Here is an 18,091-nt window from a genome sequence, read left to right on the forward strand (position 1 = left end):
TAGAATATTCACTAAAATAAAAGTAAATATAGATAAAAATCCAATGAAATAAAAAAGAATATTAAGTAATAGTTTATCAGGAGGGACCAGTCCCTGGAGAAGGACATCATGCTTGGTAGAGTAGAGGGTCAACGAAAAAGAGGAAGACCCTCAACGAGATGAATTGACACAATGACTGCAACAGTGGGCTCAAGCGTAACAACGATTGTGAGGATGAGGCAGGACTGAGCAGTGTTTCATTCTGTTGTACATAGGGTCACTATGAGTGGGAACTGACTTGACATCACCTAACAACAACAACAGAACAAGTAATAGTTAACTAAAAAAAAGGCAGGAAAGAAGGATCAGAGGAACAAAACACACACAGAACAAATAGAAAACCAGTAGCAAATAGTAAGCCTAGCCCAATCATATCAATAACTGTATTAAATATAAATGAATTTCTCATCATGGCAGCTATTGGACTCTGGTTTAGAACTGCTGGCAGGCCTTTTGAATCTGTACTCAGGAGCTACAAAAAAAAAAAAAAAAAATTTTTTTTTTTTTTTTAGAAAAAAGTACTTTAATTAAAAAACAAATATTGTCTGACTAGGTAAAAAAAGGGAGACATGCCTATATACTGTAAGAGAAGCACTTTGCATATAAAGAAACAGATTGAAAATAAAAAAGATGGAAAGACATACACTATGAAAACAGTAACCATAAAAACACTATTGAGGCTATACTCAGGTGAAAAAAAAAAGAAAAATTTTTTTAGAAAAAAAAAAATATTAGATGAAATAATCATCAAATCAAGGAGTATTAGTAGAGATAAAGGAGAATATTTCCTAATGTGAAAAGGCTCAGTTAATCAGGAAAGCATATTGTTATGGATTGAATTGTGTCCCCCAAAAAGATATGTTGAAGCCTTAACCCCTGTACTTGTGAATGTGGCTCTATTTAGAAATAGGGTTTTGAAGGTATTATCAGTTAGGTTAACATGAGGTCATACTGGAGTAGAAAAAAACCAAAACCAAACCCATTGCTGTAGAATCAATTCCTACAGGACAGAGTAGAACGGCCCTGTAAGGTTTCCAAGGCTGTAAATCTTTACAGAAGCAGACTGCCACATCGGTTCTCCTGTGGAGCTGCTGGTAGGTTCAAACTGCCAGCCTTTTGGTTAGCAGCTGAGTGTTTAACCACTGTGCTACCAGGGCTCCTTTACAGAGTAGAACTGCCCCATAGGGTTTCTAAGGCTGTGAATCTTTTTTTTTTTTTTTAATTTTTATTGTGCTTTAAGTGAAAGTTTACGAATCAAGTCAGCCTGTCACACAAAAACTTATATACAGCTTGCTACATACTCCCAATTGCTCTCCGCCTAGTAAGAGAGCCCACTCCCTCTGTCCAGTCTCTCTTTACCTGTCCATTTTGCCAGTTTCTAACCCCTACTACGCTCTCATCTCTCCTCCATTGCCAACATATTCTCAAGAGTCCACCTGATCCAAGAAGCTCACTCCTCACCAGCATTCCTCTCCAACCCATTGTCCAGTCCAATCCATGTCTGAAGAGTTGGCTTTGGGAATGGCTCCTGTCCTGGGCCAACAGAAGGTCTGGGGGCCATGACCACCAGGGTCCTTCTAGTCTCAGTCAGACCATTAAGTCTGGTCTTTTTATGAGAATTTGGGGTCTACATCCCAGTGCTCTCCTGCTCCCTCAGGGGTTCTCTGTTGTGCTCCCTGTCAGGGCAATCATCACTTGTAGCCGGGCACCATCTAGTTCTGGTCTCAGGCTGATGTAGTCTCTGGTTTATGTGGCCCTTTCTGTCTCTTAGGCTCATAATTACCTTGTGTCCATGGTGTTCTTCATTCCCCTTTGCTCCAGGTGGGTTGAGACCAATTGATGCATCTTAAATGGCCGCTTGCTAGCATTTAAGACTCCAGATGCCACTCTCCAAAGTGGGATGCAGAATGTTTTCTTAATAGATTTTATTTTGCCCATTGACTTAGATGTCCCCTGAAACCATGGTCCCCAAGCCCCTGCCCCTGCTATGCTGGCCTTTGAAGCATTCAGTTCATTCAGGAGACTTCTTTGCTTTTGGTTTAATCTAGTTGTGCTGACCTCTCCTGTATTATGTGTTGTCTTTCCTGTCACCTAAAGTAGTTCTTATCTACTATCAAATTAGTGAATACTCCTCTCCCCCCCTGCCTCCCTCCCCCATCTCATAATCATCAAAGAATATTTTCCTCTCTGTTTAAACTGTTTCTCCGGTTCTTATAATAGTGGTCTTATACAATATTTGTCCTTTTGCAACGGACTAATTTCACTCAGCATAATGCCTTCCAGATTCCTCCATGTTATTAAATGTTTCACAGATTCCTCACTCTTCTTTATTGATGCATAGTATTCCATTGTGTGAAAATACCATAATCTATTTATCCATTCATCCATTGATAGGCACCTTGGTTGCTTCCATCTTTTTGCTATTGTAAACAGCACTGCAGTAAACATGGGTGTGCATATATCTGTTCGTGTAAAGGCTTTTATTTCTCTAGGATATATTCTGAGGAGTGGGATTGCTGGATCCTATGGTAGTTCTATTTCTAGCTTTTTAAGGAAGCGCCAAATTGATTTCCAAAGTGGTTGTACCATTTTACGTTCCCACCAGCAGTGTAGAAGTGTACCAGTCTCTCCACAGCCCCTCCAACATTTATTATTTTGTTTTTTGGATTAATGCCAGCCTTGTTGGAGTGAGATGAAATCTCATTGTAGTTTTGATTTGCATTTCTCTGATGGCTAATTATCGTGAGCATTTCCTCAGGTATCTGTTAGCTCCCTGAATGTCTTCTTTAGTGAAGTGTCTGTTCATATCTTTTGCCCATTTTTTAATTGGATTATTTGTCTTTTTGCAGTTGAGTTTATGCAGTATCATGTAGATTTTAGAGATCAGGCGCTGATCAGAAACGTCATAGCTAAAAACTTTTTCCCAGTCTGTAGGTAGTCTTTTTACTCTTTTGGTGAAGCCTTTGGATGAGCATAGGTGTTTGATTTTTAGGAGCTCCCAGTTATCTAGTCTTTCTTCTGCACTGTTAGTAATGTTTTGTATACTGTTTATGCCATGTATTAGGGCTCCTAGTGTTGTCCCTATTTTTTCTTCCATGATCTTTATTGTTTTAGATTTTATATTTAGGTCTTTGATCCATTTTGAGCTCGTTTTTGTGCATGGAGTGAGATATGGATCTTGTTTCATTTTTTTGCAGATGGATACCCAGTTATGCCAGCACTGTTTGTTAAAAAGACTGTCTTTTCCCCATTTAACTCTTTTGGGGCCTTTGTCAAATATCAACTGCTCATATGTGGATGGATTTATGTCTGGATTCTCAATTCTGTTCCATTGGTCTATGTATCTGTTGTTGTACCTGTACCAGGCTGTTTTGACTACTGTGGTGGTATAATAGGTTCTAAAATCAGGTAGAGTAAGGCCTCCGACTTTGTTCTTCTTTTTCAGTAATGCTTTACTTATCTGGGGCCTCTTTCCCTTCCATATGAAGTTGGTGATTTGTTTCTCCATCCCCTTAAAAAATGTCGGAATTTGGATTGAAATTGCATTAAATCTGTAGATCGCTTTTGGTAGAATAGACATTTTTATTGTGTTAAGTCTTCTTATCCATGAGTAAGGTATGTTTTTCCTCTTATGTAGGTCTCTTTGAGTTTCTTGCAGAAGTGTTTTGTAGTTTTCTGTGTATAAGTCTTTTACATCTCTGGTAAGATTTATTCCTAAGTATTTTATCTTCTTGGGGGCTACTGTAAATGGTATTGATTTGGTGATTTCCTTTTCAATATTCTTTTAAGTCTGTAAATGTTTACAGAAGCAGACTGCCACATCTTTCTCCCATAGAGCAACTGGTGTGCTTGAACCACCAACCTTTTGGTTAGCACCCATGTGCTTAACCACTGTGCCACCAGGGCTCCTTCTTTTGGTGGAGTGAGTCCTAATCCCACATGACTGGCTTCCTTATAAAGGAAGAGAAGATACACAGAGAGACAGAGGAAGGACACCATGTGATGCTATAGCTGCAAGCCAAGGAACTTCTGGAGATACCAGAAGCTAGGAGAGAGGCATAGAACATTGTCTGTCTCAGAACCCTTAGATGGAATCAACACAGCTGATACCCTGGCTTGGACTTCTAGCCTCTGGTACTGTTCAGTGATAAACTTATGTTCTTATAAGCCACTCAGTCTGTGGTACTTTGGTATGGCAGCTCAAGGAAGCTAATACACGTACCAGTCATAAATATGTACGAACCTAATAACAGAGATTCAGAATACATGAAATAAAACTCACAGAACAATAGGAAGAAATAGATAAATTTAAAATCGTGGACAAGATTTCCTTAATAATTGATGGAAAAGCTAGGCAAAAAATCATAAAGGATATGGAGGACTTGAGCACTATTAATCAACTTGACCTAATTGATATTTATAGAATAGTACACCCAGCAACTGCAGAATAAACATATTTTCAAGTACACATGGTGTATTCACCAAGATGGATCATATGCTGAGTCAAAAAATAAGTCTTAATAAAATTTAAAATACAGAAACATTAAAGACTATGTTCTCTGACAACTACAGAATTTAGTTATAAACAGGTTACCATAATACAGGAAGAAAAATCCCCAAATATTTGAAATTAAACAACCTGCTTCTAAATAATCCATGTGACAAAGAAGAAAGCATAAGAGAAATTAGGAAATATTTCAAATTGGTGGTAACATATAAAAATTTATGGCATACAAATAAAACAGTGCTTAGAGGGAAATTTATTGTTTTAAATGCTTAATAGAAAAGAAGAAAGATATAAAATCAATTATTTAAGTATTCACCTGCAAGAACTAGACAAAGAAGAGCAAGTTAAAATGAAAGGAAGTAAAAGAAAAGGAATTATAAGAGGAAATGAAATTATAAGAACAGAAATCAATTAGCTATAAAACAAAAATAGAGAAAATAAAGTCAGAGATTAATCTTTGGAAAAGATTATTAAAGTTGGTATGCTCCTGGGACACTGGTGAAGAACAAAAGCAAGAAAAGCACAAATTACCAATATTAATAATAAAAGAGAGGTATCACTGCAGAACCTATTGATATTAAAAAGAAAATAAGGGAATATTATGATTAAATTTACTAATGAATTTGACATCATACATGAAATGGAAAAAATTATTGGAAAGCACAATTTAACAAACCTGACACAAGAAAAGAGCCCTGATGATGCAGTGGTTAAGAGCTCAGCTGCTAGCCAAAGGGTCGACAATTAGAATCCACCAGCCACTCCTTGGAAATCCTATGGGGCAGCCCTACCCTGTCCTTTAGAGTCACTATGAGTTAGAATTGACTTGACAGCAATGGGTTTGGTTTTCGCACAAGAAGAAATAGAAAATATGAATACCCTTAAATATGCTAAAGAAATGGAATTAATCAAAAACCTTCACATGAAAAAACCTCCATATTTAAATTATTTTATTGGGGGAATTCTAGCAAACATATAAGGAAGACAGAATAAATCTTACACAATTTTTTGTTTTAGAAATGAGATCAGCTTAATCTTGACAGATATCAACAAGAAAAGTATGAACCAATATCTCCCAAGAATGTAGACACAAAAATGAAACATTAACAAGTAAATCCCAGCAACATATAAATTATACAAATGAAAAACCAGTTGCAGTTGAGTTGATTCTGACTCACAGTGACCCTATAGGACAGAGTAGAACTTCCCCATAGGGTTTCCAAGGAACGGCTGCTGGATTCAAACTGCTGACCTTGTGGTTTGCATCCAAACAACCACTGTGCCACCAGGGCCCCAGTACACAATATATAAAAATATACAAATGATAATCAAGTGGCATTTATCCTGGAAATGTAAGTTATTTTTTAACATTTGAAAAATCAATGTAATTCACTGTATCAGCAGCATAAAGGAGAAAAATCATGATCATCAAACTAGATGCAGCAAAAGCATTTACAAAATTTAATATTCATTGATGTTAAAAACTTTCAGCAAATTAGCAATAGAAGAGAACATTCTCAACCTGATAAAGCTGACATTACACTTGCCCCTAACACTGGGAACAAAGAAGGATGTCTGCTTATACCACTGTTATCAACATCATGCCAGAGGTCCTGGCTAATGCAACAAGGAAAGAAAAAGGAACAAAAGGCACACAGACTGGAAAGGAAGAAGTAAAACTGCTTTTATTTGTGGACAATGTAATTTTTTACGTAGATAATCCTAAGGACTCTACAATACAAATGCTAAACTAAATAAGCAAAGTAGCAGGATATAAGGCCAATACAAAAAAAAATATTTTGTATTTCTATATAGTAGCAGAAATAAACTAGAAAATGAAAATTTTAAAATATCATCCAAAATACTAAATAACTCGGCATATATATAATGTAACTTGTGTAAGATCTCTACGTTGACAACTATAAATCATTGCAGAAAAACACTAAAGACTGAATGAAATTAACGAAGACCTAAAGAATTTCTTAAAAAATTAGACCTAGGACTGGGGGCCAAGATGGCGGACTAGGTGGACGCTACCGCGGATCCCTCTTGCAACAAAGACTCGGAAAAACAAGGGAATCGATCACATACATAACAATCTACGAACTCTGAACAACAAGCACAGACTTAGAGACGGAAAACGAACAAATACGGGCAGACAGCGACTGTTTTCAGAACTAGGAGCCAGCGCACCAGGCAGCTGACTACTTGGAAAATCTAGTTTCCCAGTGATGGCTCGGAGACAGCAGTCCATATCAAACCACATAAAGAAACAGACCATGACAGCTTCTCCAACCCCCCAAACAAAAGAATCAAAATCTTTCCCAAATGAAGATACAATCCTGGAATTATCAGATACAGAATATAAAAAACTAATTTACAGAATGCTTAAAGATATCACAAATGAAATTAGGATAAATGCAGAAAAAGCCAAGGAACACACTGATAAAACTGTTGAAGAACTCAAAAAGATTATTCAAGAACATAGTGGAAAAATTAACAAGTTGCAAGAATCCATAGAGAGACAGCATGTAGAAATCCAAAAGATTAACAATAAAATTACAGAATTAGACAACGCAATAGAAAGTCAGAGGAGCAGACTCGAGCAATTAGAATGTAGACTGGGACTTCTGGAGGACCAGGGAAACAACACCAACATAGCTGAAAAAAAATCAGATAAAAGAATTAAAAAAAATGAAGAAACCCTAAGAATCATGTGGGACTCTATCAAGAAGGATAACTTGCGAGTAATTGGAGTCCCAGAACAGGGAGGGGGGACAGAAAACACAGAGAAAATAGTTGAAGAACTCCTGACACAAAACTTCCCTGACATCATGAAAGAAGAAAGGATATCTATCCAAGATGCTCATCGAACCCCATTTAAGATTGATCCAAAAAGAAAAACACCAAGACATATCATCATCAAACTTGCCAAAACCAAAGACAAACAGAAAATTTTAAAAGCAGCCAGGGAGAAAAGAAAGGTTTCCTTCAAGGGAGAATCAATAAGAATAAGTTCAGACTACTCAGCAGAAACCATGCAGGCAAGAAGGGAATGGGACGACATATACAGAGCACTAAACGAGAAAAACTGCCAACCAAGGATCATATATCCAGCAAAACTCTCTCTGAAATATGAAGGAGAAATTAAGATATTTACAGATAAACACAAGTTTAGAGAATTTGCAAAAACTAAACCAAGACTGCAAGAAATGCTAAAGGAGATTGTTTGGCCGGATGACCAATAATATCAGCTACCAGCACAATACAAGGTCACAAAACAGAACGTCCTGATATCAACGCAACTCAAACAGGGAAAGCACAAAAACAAACAAATTAAGACTAATTCTAAAAAATAAATAAATAAACAAAATAATACACACAACAGGAAATCATGGAAATCAATAGATAAACGATCAAAATAATCAAAAAGAGGGACTAAATATAGGAGACATTGAACTGCCAGATGGAGAGTGATACAAGGCGAAATAGAAGGATACAAGTTAGGTTTTTACTTAGAAAAATAGGGGTAAATAAAAAGGTAACCACAAAAAGGAATATCAATTCCATAACTCAAGAAAAAAGCCAAGAAAAACGTAACGACTCAATAAACACAAAGTTAAACATTACGAAAATGAGGGGCTCACAAACTACTAAGAAAAAGTCTCAGCACAAAAAAGCATGTGGAAAAATGAAATGGCCAACAACACACATGAAAAGGTATCAAAATGACAGCACTAAAAACTTACTTATCTATAATTACGCTGAATGTAAATGGACTAAATGCACCAATAAAGAGACAGAGAGTCACGGACTGGATAAAAAAACACGATCCATCTATATGCTGCCTACAAGAGACACACCTTAGACTTAGAGACACAAACAAACTAAAACTCAAAGGATGGAAAAAAATATATCAAGCAAACAATAAGCAAAAAAGAAGAGGAGTAGCAATATTAATTTCTGACAAAATAGACTTTAGACTTAAATCCACCACAAAGGATAAAGAAGGACACTATATAATGATAAAAGGGACAATTGATCAGGAAGACATAACCATATTAAATATTTACGCACCTAATGACAGGGCTGCAAGATACATAAATCAAATTTTAACAGAATTGAAAAGTGAGATAGACACCTCCACATATATAGTAGGAGACTTCAACACACCACTTTCGGAGAAGGACAGGACATCCAGTAAGAAGCTCAATAGAGACACGGAAGACCTACTTACAACAATCAACCAACTTGACCTCATTGACTTATACAGAACTCTCCACCCAACTGCTGCAAAATATACTTTTTTTTCTAGCGCACATGGAACATTCTCTAGAATAGACCACATATTAGGGCATAAAACAAATCTTTCCAGAATCCAAAACATCGAAATATTACAAAGCATCTTCTCAGACCACAAGGCAATGAAGCTAGAAATCAATAACAGAAAAACTAGGGAAAAGAAATCAAATACTTGGAAACTGAACAATACCCTCCTGAAAAAAGACTGGGTTATAGAAGACATCAAGGAGGGAATAAGGAAATTCTTAGAAAGCAACGAGAATGAAAATACTTCCTATCAAAACCTCTGGGACACAGCAAAAGCAGTGCTCAGAGGCCAATTTATATCGATAAATGCACACATACAAAAAGAAGAAAGAGACAAAATCAGAGAACTGTCCCGACAACTTGAGCAAATAGAAAGTGAGCAACAAAAGAATCCATCAGGCACCCGAAGAAAACAAATAATAAAAATTAGAGCTGAACTAAATGAATTAGAGAACAGAAAAACAATTGAAAGAATTAACAAAGCCAAAAGCTGGTTCTTTGAAAAAATTAACAAAATTGATAAACCATTGGCTAGACTGACTAAAGAAAAACAGGAAAGGAAACAAATAACCCGAATAAGAAACGAGAAGGACCACATCACAACAGAACCAAATGAAATCAAAAGAATCATATCAGATTACTACATAAAATTGTACTCTAACAAATTTGAAAACCTAGAAGAAATGGATAAATTCTTGGAACAATACTACTTACCTAAACTAACACATTCAGAAGTAGAACAACTAAATAGACCCATAACAAAAAAAGAGATTGAAACGGTAATCCAAAAACTCCCAACAAAAAAAAGTCCTGGCCCAGATGGCTTCACTGCAGAGTTCTACCAAACCTTCAGGGAAGACTTAACACCATTACTATTGAAGGTATTTCAAAGTATAGAAAAAGACGGAATACTACCCAACTCATTCTATGAAGCTACCATCTCCCTGATACCAAAACCAGGTAAAGACATTACAAAAAAAGAAAATTTTAGACCTATATCCCTCATGAACATAGATGCAAAAATCCTTAATAAAATTCTAGCCAATAGAATCCAACAACACATCAAAAAAATAATTCACCCTGATCAAGTGGGATTTATACCAGGTATGCAAGGCTGGTTTAATATCAGAAAAACCATTAATGTAATCCATCACATAAATAAAACAAAAGACAAAAACCACATGATCTTATCAATTGATGCAGAAAAGACATTTGACAAAGTTCAACACCCATTTATGATAAAAACTCTCACCAAAATAGTAATTGAAGGAAAATTCCTCAACATAATAAAGGGCATATATGCAAAGCCGACGGCCAATATCACTCTAAATGGAGAGAACCTGAAAGCATTTCCCTTGAGAACGGGAACCAGACAAGGATGCCCTTTATCACCACTCTTATTCAACATCGTACTTGAAGTCCTAGCCAGAGCAATTAGGCTAGACAAAGAAATAAAGGGTATCCAGATTGGTAAGGAGGAAGTAAAGCTATCACTATTTGCAGATGACATGATCGTATACATGGAAAACCCTAAGAAATCCTCCAGAAAACTACTGAAACTAATAGAAGAGTTTGGAAGAGTCTCAGGATATAAAATAAACATACAAAAATCACTTGGATTCCTCTACATCAACAAAAAGAACACCGAAGAGGAAATAACCAAATCAATACCATTCACAGTAGCCCCCAAGAAGATAAAATACTTAGGAATAAATCTTACCAAGGATGTAAAAGACCTATACAAAGAAAACTATAAAACTCTGCTACAAGAAATTCAAAAGGACACACTTAAATGGAAAAACATACCCTGCTCATGGATAGGAAGACTTAACATAGTAAAAATGTCTATTCTACCAAAAGCCATTTATACATACAACGCACTTCCAATCCAAATACCAATGTCATACTTTAAGGGAATAGAGAAACAAATCACTAATTTCATATGGAAAGGAAAGAACCCCCGGATAAGCAAAACATTACTGAAAAAGAAGAAGAAAGTGGGAGGCCTCACTCTACCTGATTTCAGAACCTATTATATAGCTACAGTAGTCAAAACAGCCTGGTACTGGTACAACAACAGGCACATAGACCAATGGAACAGAATTGAGAATCCAGATATAAATCCATCCATTTATGAGCAGCTGATATTTGACAAAGGACCAGTGTCAGTCAATTGGGGAAATAATAGTCTTTTTAACAAATGGTGCTGGCATACCTGGATATCCATTTGCAAAAGAATGAAACAGGACCCATACCTCACACCATGCACAAAAACTAACTCCAAGTGGATCAAAGACCTAAACATAAAGACTAAAACGATAAAAATCATGGAAGAAAAAATAGGATCTACCCTAGGAGCCCTAATACAGGGCATAAACAGAATACAAAACATTGCCAAAAATGATGAAGAGAAACCAGATAACTGGGAGCTCCTAAAAATCAAACACCTATGCACATCTAAAGACTTCACCAAAAGAGTAAAAAGACCACCTATAGACTGGGAAAGAATATTCAGCTATGACATCTCACACCAGCGCCTGATCTCTAAAATCTACATGATTCTGTCAAAACTCAACCACAAAAAGACAAACAACCCAATCAAGAAGTGGGCAAAGGATATGAACACACATTTCACTAAGGAAGATATTCAGGCAGCCAACAGATACATGAGAAAATGCTCTCGATCATTAGTCATTAGAGAAATGCAAATTAAAACTACGATGAGATTCCATTTGACACCAACTAGACTGGCATTAATTCAAAAAACACAAAATAATAAATGTTGGAGAGGCTGCGGAGAGACTGGAACTCTCATACACTGCTGGTGGGGTTGTAAAATGGTACAACCACTTTGGAAATCCATCTGGCGTTATCTTAAACAGTTAGAAATAGAACTACCATACAACCCAGAAATCCCACTCCTCGGAATATACCCTAAAAATACAAGACCCTTCACACAAACAGATATATGCACACCCATGTTTATTGCAGCTCTGTTTACAATAGCAAAAAGCTGGAAGCAAACAAGATGTCCATCAACGGACGAATGGGTAAATAAATTGTGGTATATTCACACAATGGAATACTACGCATCGATAAAGAACAGTGACGAATCTCTGAAACACTTCATAACATGGAGGAATCTGGAAGGCATTATGCTGAGCGAAATGAGTCAGTTGCAAAAGGACAAATATTGTATAAGACCACTATTATAAGATCTTGAGAAATAGAAAAAACGGAAAAGAACACATACTTTTGTGGTTACAAAGGGGGGAGGGAGGGAGGGAGGGAGGGAGAGGGCTTTTTATTGATCAATCTGTAGATGGGAACTGCTTTGGGTGAAGGGAAAGACAACACTCAAAACATGGAAGGTCAGCCTAATTGGACAGGATTAAAAGTAAAGAGGTTTCCGAGATAAAATGAAAGCTTCAAAGGATAGCGAAGCAGGGGCTGGGGTCTGGGGAACTTGGTTTGAGAGGACTTCTAAATCAATGGGCAAAACAATTCTATTATGAAAACACTCTGCATCCCACTTTGAATTGTGGCACCTGGGGTCCTAAATGCCAACAAGCAGCCATCTAAAATACATTAATTGGTCTCAACCCACCGGGAGCAAAGGCAAAGGAAGAACACCAAGGTCACACGACAACTAAGAACCCAAGAGACAGAAAGGGCCACTTGATCCAGAGACCTACAATATCCTGAGACCAGAAGAACTAGTTGGTGCCCGGCCACAATCGATGTCTGCCCTGTCAGGGAACACAACAGACAACTCCTGAGGGAGCAGGAGACCAATGGGATGCAGACCCCAAATTCTCATTAAAAGACCACACCTAATGGTATGATTGCGACTAGAGGAATCCCAGAGACAATGCTCCCCAGAACTTCTGATGGCACAGGACAGGAACCATCCCCGAAGACAAATCATCAGGCATGAAAAGGACTGGTCAGTGGGGGGGAGAGAGATACTGATGAAGAGTGAGCTAATTAAATCAGGTGGACACAGGAGAGTATGTTGGCAACTCTTGACTGGAGGGGGGATGGGAAGATAGAGAGAGAGGGAAGAAGGTAAAATTGGCACGAAACGAGAGACTATAAGGGCTGACTCAATAGGGGGAGAGCAAGTGGGAGAAGGGAGTAAGATGTATGTAAACCTACATGTGACAGACTGATTGGAATGGTAAATGTTCACTTGAAGCTTAATAAAAATTAAAAAAAAAAAAAATTAGACCTAACGTTTGTGTTTATAAGCTGGAAAACTTAATTTTGTTAAGGTAACAATTATTATCAACTTGGTCTAATGATTCAGTGCAATCCCAATGAAAGTCCTAACAGGAACTTTTTTTTTTAAAGAAATGGGCTGTTGATTATAAAATTTATAAGTAAATGCAAAGAACTGTGAAAAGCAAAAAAAATCTTACAAAAGGAGAATAAAGTTGAAGGACTCATACTACCTAATTTCAAGGTTTATTAAAGCTACAGTAGTTAGGAGAGGATGACATTGGCATAAAGAAACACATCAATAGAACAATATAGAATAAATAGAACAATATAAAAAAAATAGATAACCAAAAAACCAAAAAAAAAGACCCGTTGCTGTCCAGTCGATTCTGACTCACAGCAACCCTATAGGACAGAGTAAAATTGCCCCACAGGGTTTCCGAGGAGCAGCTGGTGAATTCAAACTGCCTATCTTTTGGTTAGCAGCTAAAAATAGACCCCTACATGTAGTCAATTAATTTTTTACAAAGGTGCCAAAGCAATTCAAAGGGCTCAAAAAGAAATGGTAATTCCTAGTACTCATATTGTGGGCTCTAAAAACCATTTATCACTAAAGGAAACAGGGTCTATGGCGGGGGTGGGGGGGGAGTGCTGATTATCTTTCCTGTATTAACTATACCTGAAGGTAACCAAATAGCTGATGAAGGGAGGCTTTCACATAATAAATGAAGAAAAGATGTTGGAATTAGAATTTTGTAGTTTTGCAAACCTTAATGAATTAATGGGAGGATAAAGTATACTTGTTAGTAAAAATAACGGAATTCTTAACCAGATCGAGTGTTTAGATCTAACTAACAATTTACAGGAAATACAGGAGACAGGATCATTTAAATGAAACCACGGGGATACAGTCAGCAAAACTATGAGGAACTCTACAAGATGAATAACCTGGTTTCTTCAACAACAACAACAACAAAAAAATTGAAATAAAAGATCACATGGAACCTATAGATTAAAAAAGACTTAAAAGGCATAACCAGTTGCAATGTTTGGACCTTATTTTGATCCCATTTTAAACTGTTGTTGTTAGGCACTGTCCAGTTGGTTCCAACTCACAGTGACCTTATATACAACAATGAATCACTGCATGATCCTGTACCATCCTCAGAATTGTTGCTGTATTTGAGCCCATCGTTGTAGTCACTGTGTAGATCAATCTCTTTGAATGTCTTCCCTTTTTTTTTGCTGACACTCTACCAAGCGTGATGTCCTTCTTCCAGGGACTGGTTCTTCCTGATAACATGTCCAAAGTAAGTAAGACCAAGTCTCACTATCCTGGCTTCTAAGGAGCACTCTGGTTGTACTAAGACAGCTTTATTCCTTCTCTGGCAGTCCATGATATATTCAATATTCTTCACCAACGCCGTAATTCAAATGCATCAGTTCTTCTTTGGTCTTACTCATTGTCCAGCTTTCCCATGCATAGGAGACAACTGAAAATACCATGGCTTGGGTCAGGGGCACCTTAGCCTTCAAGGTGACATGTTTGCTTTTGAACACTTCGGAGAGGCCGTTTGCAGCAAATTTGCCCAATGAATACATTGTTTGATTTCTTGTATGCTGCTTCCATGGGCATTGATTGTGGATCCAAGTAAAATGAAAATACTCTCTCCATTTATCATGATGTTGCTTATTGGTCCAGTCGTGAGGATATTTGTTTTCTTTATGTTATAGTGTAATCCATACTGAAGGCTGCAGTCTTTGGTCTTCATCAGTAAGTGCTTCAAGTCCTCTTCACTTTCAGCAAGCAAGGTTGTATCATCTGTATATTGCAGGTTATTACTGAGTCTTCCTCCAATCCTGATGCTCTGTTCTTCCTATAGTCCAGCTTCTGGGGTTATTTTCTCAACACAGATTGAATAGGTATGGTGAAAGAATACAACCCTAATGTGCACCTTTTCTGATTTTAATCCACACAGTCTCCCCTTCTGTTAGAATGACTGCCTCTTGGTCTCTCTGTCCAGGCTCTGCATGAACACAATTAAGTGTTCTGGAAATTTCCATTCTTCACAATGTTATCCATAATTTGTTATGACCCACACAATCGAATGTCTTTGCATAGTCAATGAAACAGAGGTGAACATCTTTCTGATACTCTCTGCTTTCAGCCAAGATCCATCTGACGTCAGTAATGATAACCCTCATTATATTCCCTCTTCTGAATCCGGCTTGAAATTCTGGCAGTTCCTTGTCAGTGCTGCAACCGTTTTTGAATTATCTTCAGCAAAATTTTACTTACATGTGATATTAATGATATTGCTCAATAATTTCTGCATTCTGTTGAATCACCTTTCTTTGGAATGGGCACAAATATGCATCCTTTCTAGTTGGTTGTCATAGACATAGTTGGTTGGCATAGACGAGAGAGCATTTCCAGCCTTTCATCCATTTGTTGAAACATCTCAATTGGTGTTCTGTCAATGAACCTTGTTTTTCACAAATGCCTTCAGTGCAGCTTGGACTTCTTCCTTCAGTACCATTGGTTCCTGATCATATGCTATCTCCTGAAATGGTTGGACGTCGACCAATTCTTTTTGGCATAGTGATTGTGTATTCCTTTCATCTTCTTTTGATGCTTTCTGTGTCATTCAGTATTTTGCCCATGTTGTTGTTGTTACGTGCCATCGAGTTGATTCTGACTCATAGCAACCTATAGAAGAGTAGAACTGCCCCCATAGTGTTTCCAAGGAGTAGCTGGTGGATTCGAACTGTAGACCTTTTGGTTTGCAGCCAAGTTCTTAGCCACCGCACCACCAGGGCTCCATTTTGCCCATAGAATCCTACAGTATTGCAACTCAAGGCTTGAGTTTTTTCTTTGGTTCTTTCAGCTTGAGAAATGTTGAGCGTGCTCTTCCCTTTTGGTATTCTAAGTACAGGTCTTTGCACGTGTCAGTATAATACTTTACTTTGTCTTCTTGAGCCACGCTTTGATATCTTCTGTTCAGCCCCTTTATTTCATCATTTCTTCCATTTGCTTTAGCTAATCTACTTTCAAAGGCAAGTTCAGAGTCTTCTGACATCCATTTTAGTCTTTTCTTGCTTTCTTGTATTTTTAATGACCTTTTGCTTTCATTGTTCACGAGGTAAATATAAATCAAAATGACAAAGATAGGGCTTTCACCTGCTAACTAGTTGCCACGGAGTAAATTCTGACACATGGTAACCCCATGTATGCCAGAGCAGAACTGTGCTCCACGGGATTTTCAATGGTTGATTTTTCAGAAGTGGATCACCAGGCCTTTCTTCTTAGACTCCTCTGGCTGTATTCAAATAACCTTTAAGTTAGCAGCCAAGTGTGTTATCATTTTGCACTATCCAGGGACTCCTCAATTAATGATTTTAAGGAATTTTTTCAAATTTCTTTTTTAGGTGAGATTATAGCATTATGGTCATGTTTTATAAAAAGAGTTCCTATTCTTTTAGAGATATATACTGAAATACATATTAATTAATATGATATCTTGAATTTGAAGTCAGTCTCAGTGCTGGGAATGAATATGAGTATAAACGAAACAAAATACGTCCCCAAAGTTGATAATTATTCAAGCTGGGTGGTACGTACATTGGCTTCATTATATTGTTTTCTCTACTTTTGTATGTTTGAAATTTTTTTCATTAAAAAGGTTTTTTTTTTGTTGTTGTTTTTCATGATATATTACCCATACTTACTAGATCTTTAAAACTTAAAGACTCTGGCCTTGGCCTTGCCAGAAGCCTCAATATCCATATGTTCTTTCGATCCCCAAATACCAGTCCTTATCTATTTCTCACTGTTGCCAGGAAGTGCAGGAATTTAGATCAACCGATAAACTTTTTTTTTCTTTTCTGGAGTTGGGATTAGTTGAGAGATAGCTGCTGACTAGGACAGTTGGAGATAAAAACATAAAATGTCAGCTTTGCTGTTGATCTAATATAGCCCTGGAAGATGAGCCCCCCAGGTTGGAAGGCACTCAAAAGATGACTGGGGAAGAGCTGCCTCCTCAAAGTAGCGTCGACCTTAATGACGTGGATGGAGTAAAGCTTTCGGGACCTTTATTTGCTGATGTGGCACGACTCAAAATGAGAAGAAACAGCTGCAAGCATCCATTAAGAATCGGAGCCTGGAATGTACGAAGTATGAATCTAGGAAAATTGGAAATCGTCAAAAATGAAATGGAATGCATAAACATCAATATGCTAGGAATTAGTGAGCTGTAATGGACTGGTATTGGCCATTTTGAATCAGACAATCGCATAGCCTACTATGCTGGGAATGACAACTCGAAGAAGAATGGTGTTGCGTTCATCGTCGAAAAGAACGTTTCCACATCTATCCTGAAGTACAACGCTGTCAGTGATAGGATAATATCTATACGCCTACAAGGAAGACCAGTTAATACGACTATTATTCAAATTTATGCACCAACCACTAGGGCCAAAGATGAAGAAATAGAAGATTTGCACCAGCTGCTACAGTCTGAAATTGATTGAACATGCAATCAAGATGCATTGTTAATTACTGGAGATTGGAATGCGAAAGTTGGAAACAAAGAAGATGGATCAGTAGTTGGAAAATATGGCCTTGGTGATAGAAACAATGCCAGAGATCGAATGATAGAATTTTGCAAGACCAACGACTTCTTCACTGCAAATACCTTCTTTCACCAACATAAATGGCGACTGTACACATGAACCTTGCCAGATGGAACGCACAGAAATCAAATTGACTACATCTGTGGAAAGAGATGATGGAAAAGCTCAAAATCATCAGTCAGAACAAGGCCAGGGGCCAACTATGGAACAGACCATCAATTGCTCATATGCAAGTTCAAGCTGAAACTGAAGAAAATCAGAGCAGGCCCATGAGAGCCAAAATATGACCTTGAGTATATCCCACCTGAATTTAGAGACCATCTGAAGAATAGATTTTATGCATTGAACACTAGTGACTGAAGT

General features: G+C 37.4%; 1 protein-coding gene across 4 annotated transcripts in view; it reads left to right on the forward strand.

Annotated features, from left to right (window-relative positions):
- CFAP54 (cilia and flagella associated protein 54) overlaps nt 1–18,091 on the forward strand; it is a 499,063-nt gene that overhangs the window by 191,197 nt on the left and 289,775 nt on the right. The window lies entirely within an intron of this gene.

Source organism: Elephas maximus, chromosome 4, assembly GCF_024166365.1.
Source record: "Elephas maximus indicus isolate mEleMax1 chromosome 4, mEleMax1 primary haplotype, whole genome shotgun sequence".
Classification (NCBI taxonomy): domain Eukaryota; kingdom Metazoa; phylum Chordata; class Mammalia; order Proboscidea; family Elephantidae; genus Elephas; species Elephas maximus.